A 6,941-nucleotide genomic window follows, 5' to 3' on the forward strand; every position below is an offset into this window, starting at 1 on the left:
TGACGTGTTTTTGTGTTTGTGTTTGTGTGTGTGTGAGACAGTGTGTGTGTATCTGTGTGTGTGTGTTTCTGTCTGTGTGTGTGCCTGTGTCTGTTTGTATGTGCATGTGTCTGTGTGTGTGTATCTGTGTTTGTGTCTGTGTGTGTCTAGCTGTGTCTAGGTGTGTGTCTATGTGTGTGTGTGTCTGTCTGTGTGTGTGTGTGTGAGAGAGACTGTGTGTGTGTATCAGTGTGTGTGTATCTGTCTGTGTCAGTGTAAATCCCTCAGACACGGAATTCCCTCCTCTCCCAGGAGCAGCTATGGTCCGAGGCTGTTCCCCCAGCCCTTCCCCCGGGTCAGTCCAGTCTCAGCCGTCTGTTGGATGAAAGGAAGGTCCCTTCTCCACTCCGCTAGTGGAGGTGTCACTATCGTCTCTCCGACCCCTCCCCTCCACCCTATCTCTGTTCCTGAACCCACCTCCCTCCCAGGCTCACGTTCTACCAGGGCCTCACTGTTGCCTGTGACTTCATCTCCACTCCCCCTCACCCACCCCAACCTCCCCGACACCATGAAGCCTGTCTGCCCTCTGTGATGCCCACTCAGTCGCTCAGGAAACATCCCCCCTTACACCGACAGTGACAGCGGTGCCACACACTGTCACCCACTGCGTTACCCTCTGCTCTATCATCCCAGGGAGGGAGACAGGACAAAAAGAGTCAAGAGATGAGTGGAGGGCTGCTGGCCATTCAGCAACTCCCCCTTTCTGTACCTCAGACTGACCCGAGCAGGACCAGGACAGGTATCGGAGAGTACCCTACATTGATGGAGCCAGGACGCCCTGAACAAAGGCTGCCCCCCTCCCCCCCACCTCCATTGATGAGACTGAGACCCTGCTGTCAGCAATGATAACCCTCCTGGCTCTCAGCTCCCAGTGACACGGGGAGGCGAGGCAGTGACAATGTGCACCGAGAAACGAGAAAGTGTAAAGGGGGCAGGAAGCAGGGAAGAGCTTTTAATGCACGTGGGAAATTACTGGGCAATTAGGATTGAAATAAAATCAACTGAACAAAGAAGATGTTGCTTGTGACAAGTAGAGGATAGTTCCATTTGCAGAACTTGGGACAATTCTTCAGCATTCTATTCATTTGGAAAGAATTTTGCAACAGCTCATTGCATCAATGAGTAGTTAAAATTGAATAGAAAGTGCAATGAAGTGTTTCCATCATTTCAGTAATTTCCCAATTACAGTGACTGGGTATTGGACTGCATTCTTCAGCTGCTCTCTGAATTTAGTCTGGGTCACTGCATAAATACAGGTGTTGGTGCAGGTACTCAAAAGCTGCAGCATGTAGCCTGATTGTTCAGTGATATACGCAGGATCATGGGGACCTGTGTAGTAATAAATGATGCTAATTCGCCAATAAATGAAATACACAACATTTGTCATCCATAACAATATAAAACTGCCTGAGATGGTGAAGATTAAAATGATGGATTTCCTGCAGCTCTCCATCTCTGGGTCAGTGTGATTCTCACTCTTGCTGTGATCCAGTAGCTTTCTGCAGATTCTGCTGGTCACTAAAATGTGTCTGACAGTCAGAGCATTGAGCAGTAAAATCAGAATGAATGGGAAGAAAGGGGTTAAAATAATACTTAGAGTATGAAAGGTTGTCTATGCAGTTTCTGTGAAAAATCTCTCTGACTCAATACCGCCTCCCCCAGGACACATCATCAATGACATATTCAGATTCATACATAAAGTACCAAGGAATATTTTTCGAGCAGAACCCCACACTCACTGTTGGAATAACCACAGTTGCAGTTCTCCCTGTGCAATACTTTGTTTTCAGTTTCTGACAAGAAATTGCAACAAATCGATCAAAGGTAAAACTGACGGTGATCCAGACGGAGATGTCCGTGGCTGCAGAAAGCAGGACATGTGAAAGGGAAATTGCGGAAGTGGTGTCCAGGTAAATTCCTGGGAAATTAAATGGGATCATTGTGAACAGTATCACATCAGTGACAACGACCAGGAGATCTGCAACTGCCATGGCCACCAGGTAGTGGGTGATACATGTGGAGAGTCCACATCAGTCACGTGTCAGGATGAGAATGGCCACTAAGTTAGCTGTAACAAATGCAATTACACCAGTAGGATTATGCATCAGCATTTATAGACAGACATCCCTGAAAACAATACAAGAATGCTGAAGTCATAAATAATTCAGCCTCTTGAGTTGCCCCCATATTCCTCCAAGTGACAGATAATGTACATTGTCAGTCATTTCCCTGTATTCACTCTTGAAGACACAATATCGTTGCTCTTCATAAAAAGCCCTTCAAGGTCAGTTTTGCTAGTTGTGCACGGTCACACAGATGAAAATAGGTTCACTTTTTCCACCTTTTAACTGTTAATCATATCAAGTCAATCACTCCTTAGTCCTTCATATCCACAGGAATATATTTCCTCTCATGTGTCCTATCAGCCTGGCTACCTTTCTGCTGTATACATTACAAGGCTGGTTTGGGTCATTGGGGAGTGGGGGATGGTGGGGGGTTAGGTCATGGTGGGAACCATTTCTGTGAGTACTGTAGGGGGGGAATATTGGGTCAGGGTTTGTGGAGGCATGTAAGGTCCTACAGTGAAAGTGTGTTCAGTTCTGGTGGTGGACAGAGGGGTGTGAGGCCTAGTGATGGGATCCGAGGACAGTGGGAAATGCTGAATGTGGCATGTGGAGGGAAATGGTTCACTACTGAGGTAAGTCTAGGGTTTATTGAATAGCTATTCAGGGATTAGACTCAGTATGTAATGGTCTAACCTCTCCTGAGTGCCAATTTACATAATTTCAGAAGAGTCTTCCAAATCCTCTGTGGAGACCAGCAGAATATCTGAGGTAATGAGGAATTTTTGAGGAGAATTTCGTAGGCAATTCCTTCAGAGTGGGCAATGATGGGCATTCCACAGGGTCCCTCTGTGCAACTCTTATCTGTGCTGGAATAACACATGCCTGGGCATCGGGAAATCCAGGCCAATGATTCTGGGGAGCAAGGATCGAAAGGGTTTAGAACATATTTACAAGGACATTGCCAGGGTTGGAGAGTTTGAACTATAGGGAGAGACTGGAAAGCTGGGGCTGTTTTCCCTGGAGCAGCGGCGGCTGAGGGGTGACCTTATAGAGGTTTATAAAATCATGAGAGACATGGATAGGATAAATAGGCAAGGTCATGTCCTCGGGGCAGGGGCAGTCCAGAACTAGAGGGCATAGATTTAGGGTAAGATGGGAAAGATATAAAAGGGACATAAAGGGTAACGTTTTCATGCAGAGGGTGGTGTATGTATGGAATGAGCTGCCAGAGGAAGTGGTGGAGGCTGGTGCCATGACAGCATTTAAAAGGCATCTGGATGAATACATGAATAGGGAGCATTTACAGGGATATGGGCCAAGTGCTGGCAAATGGGACTAGATTAGTTTAGGATGTCTGGTCGGCATGGATGAGTTGGACAGAAGGGTCTGTTTCTGTGCTACACTTTTCTATGACTATATGTGTCTATCATGGATAGTGATCCCAGAGAGCCAGGGGATTCCAGATCATAATCCAAGAGAACAAGGAAATCCCTGTGAAAGAAAGGAACACACAAGGACAATGCATGGATTGATTTGTGGTGGAACATAACAGTAAGGCCCCGCTCAGACAGTGAATGTTGTGGTGGAGTGTATCAACTCAGCAAACTGAGTGGAGGTTGCAGGTGGGTCAGAGGAGGATGGTAAAGGGGATGGTCTTGGCTGTTCAGACCTGATGGTATCAATTTGATCATGACCTGTCCAGATCCAATTTCATTTTGGCAACATTCCCAACAAATGTCTCTCACAATGCTGTGTTAATGTTATTGTGGGCTTTATAGAGTGGACAAGGAGAGGGAGGGTGTTTCTAACTGTGGGGGCCAGCAACATAGAGACTATCAGTATCGACATATTAACCCAGAGAATAGTGAGAATGAAGGGGGTTGCTGGAACAGGGATTAGTTCAGGTGAATGGTATGGATGAAGTTCAGTGAAATTAAATACGTATATGAGGGAGAGGGGAACAGAGGGTTTTGCTGATAGATGGAATGTTTTCGAGCAACATTCCCAATAAGCCACTCTGAGGTTCTGCACACAGTGTTCGGAATCAGCACGCCGACTGCAGCATTGACTTCCCGTTCTGGAAGTTATTGCCGCACATCGACCATGGAGACCCAGGCAGCTGGTAAGAAAATTAGAGGGAACGCTGGCCCGAAGGCCAAGGATCAGATCCCACCTGATCCAGAGATGTGTAATCCACCTCTGAACAGAGAGCTTACAGGTATCCCTCAGCCCCATTTACCACATGTTCATTCTGGGTGCTCGAAATTAGATTAGATAACTTACAGTGTGGAAACAGGCCCTTTGGCCCAACAAGTCCACACCGACCCGCCGAAGCGAAACCCACCCATTCCCCTACATTTACCCTTTACCGAACACTACAGGCAATTTAGCGTGGCCAATTCACCCGCCCTGCACATCTTTGGACTGTGGGAGGAAACCGGAGCACCCGAAGGAAACCCACGCAGACACGGGGAGAACGTGCAAACTCCACACAGTCAGTCGCCTGAGGCGGGAATTGAACCCGGGTCTCTGGCACTGTGAGGCAGCAGTGCTAACCACTGTGCCACCATGCCGCCATACACATAATTCTACACATACTGTAGGTGACATAAGATTCAATAGGCTTTCCTGAAAACTTGCTGTAGCTGTAAACTAACCTTCAGTGATTCTCACACTAGGAATGCCCAGATCTCTCTACATCTCAGAACACCACAATGTCTCACCGTTTCGATAGTAGGCTTGTTTTTATTCTTTCTGCCAAAATGGATAATGTCACACTCAGGGACACATCTGTGATGTCGCTGGGAGTAGACCTGCTGCGTCCAAAGTAAGGATACTGCCACAGAACCACTACAGTCCTTCAAGTCCCGAGTGACTGACCCTTCAACAATGTCATCATTGTTAATGCGCTGTCCAGCAACAGATCTGAAGGAATTCTACTTTGAAATCTTCGCTCTTGTCTCTTTGTTCTATCTTTCTTTTTTCTCCATGTTGTTTCATCCCATATTTCATTCCAACTCTAGTCTTTTTCTGTTCCTAATTGGGTCTATTATTATGACTGTGCATAAATAGATCTCTGTTCACCTGAATTAACAGTGATACTGAAGACCAGGAGGGAAGGCAATGCCCCAACAGATTAAACAGCAAGTGAATAAGTTACCAACTCAGTCACAAGGTGAGGAGGGCTTGAAAACTCTGACTCAGTACTCAATGGAGTTCAGAGGGATGAAGGGGGGAATCTCATTGACAGTTACAGAACACTGACAAGCTTGGATAGAGCAGATGTGGGGAAGGAGTCTCCTCTTGTAAGAGAAACTAGGACCCGAGGGTATAGCCTTAGAGTGAAAGGACAATCTTTGGGAACCGAGATGAGGAGAAATTTCTTCATCCAAAGAGTGATGAATCTGTGGAATTTTTTGTCAGAGAGGGCTGTGGAGACCATGTCATTGAATGGATTTAAGGCAAAGATATGTGGGTTCCTGATGAGTAAGGAGGTCGAGAGTCATGGGGAGAAGTCAGGAGAATGGGGCTGAGAAACACATCAGCCAAATGGGCTGACTCGATGGACTTAATGGACTAATCCTGAACCTATTTCATATGGTCTAAAATGACATGACTAAACATTTTAGATGCATGTGTGAGATATGTTAATACACATTCACCGTGATTAAGAGGTGACCAAGTTCTTACCAGGAATTCCAACGACAGCAAGAACTGTGTAGTAAATGTCTTCGATTTGATGGAATACTGTTGGTTCACGCATTTTCTGTGAGAGATGATGGTTTACATTGACCATGGAGACAAACGTTTTCCCTGATTGTATGATACAGTCAAATGGGTTTAATATTTGTACAGGAGGGACAGCTCCAGTGAGATCATTCAATTATCGATATTAATTACAGTTCCCTGAACAAACATGTGAGTGAAATCACGTGAACACAAATGTGCTTGATGTGAATTAAAGCATAATTGACATATTGTCTTAATGTAAAAAATGTGATTGACTCTAACCCTACTAATGGAATGGCATTACTCCATCAAATTGTTTTGACATTATTGAGATTTTCTCTGTCGTTTCTTTTCCATTTAATATAAAATGTGATCAGTTTTGTTTTGTTTCCCCAGAGTATTTGCTGTGTCAGTTCAGGGTGTTGTGATTGCTGTTAGATTATTCCTGTATTTTGGTTCAGTGGTCGCACTGATACCTTTCAGACAGGTACACTCCCAGCCATAAGCAGGTAATCTCGACTGCTCGTTGCGATACTGAGGAGTGCTGCATTGCTAACAGTGCCACTTTTCAAAATAGGTGAGAGACTGAACTCCATCTTTGCCCTTTCAAGGGCACACAGAACGCTATGTGAGGGGAACTGATGGCCGACAGGTATTATCACTAGACTATTAATCCAGAGATCCTGGTAATGATCATATGGGGATCTGGGTACCAATCTCACCACAGCAGAAGATGGAATTTGAATTCAATTAGTTTAAGGAAATAGGAGTCCAGTGAAGACTGTGAAACCATTGTCAATTTTCCGAACAACCCATCCAGTTCACTAATGTGTATTAAGGCTGGAATCTACTGTCCTTACTGGTCAGGCCTTCGTGTGACACCAGACTCATAGCTATGTGGTTGACATTTGCCTGCCCTCTGGGTAATTAAGGATGGGCAATAAATGCTGTCCTGGCTCATTGACACCCACATCCTGGGGATAACCAAAAGCAAATGTAACAATGTTTTCAAGAGCAGGATGGTTTTGGAGCTGTTGATTTTGGGGTCATTCATGATCACAGTTACCTCGTCCAGCTGGTTGATGATTCGTAGCAACTTTCTGATGG

The 6,941-nt window shown here is 45.4% G+C and overlaps 1 pseudogene; it reads right to left on the reverse strand.

Moving 5' to 3' along the window:
• Positions 1-1,201: 1,201 nt before the first annotated feature.
• LOC148149454 (putative G protein-coupled receptor 139) lies at positions 1,202-5,868 on the reverse strand (annotated as a pseudogene).
• Between the last annotated feature and the right edge of the window lie 1,073 nt (positions 5,869-6,941).

The sequence above is a fragment of the Chiloscyllium plagiosum genome, unplaced genomic scaffold (assembly GCF_037043375.1).
Source record: "Chiloscyllium plagiosum isolate Xiang-an unplaced genomic scaffold, Cpla_swu_hap1 HiC_scaffold_8, whole genome shotgun sequence".
Lineage (NCBI taxonomy): Eukaryota > Metazoa > Chordata > Chondrichthyes > Orectolobiformes > Hemiscylliidae > Chiloscyllium > Chiloscyllium plagiosum.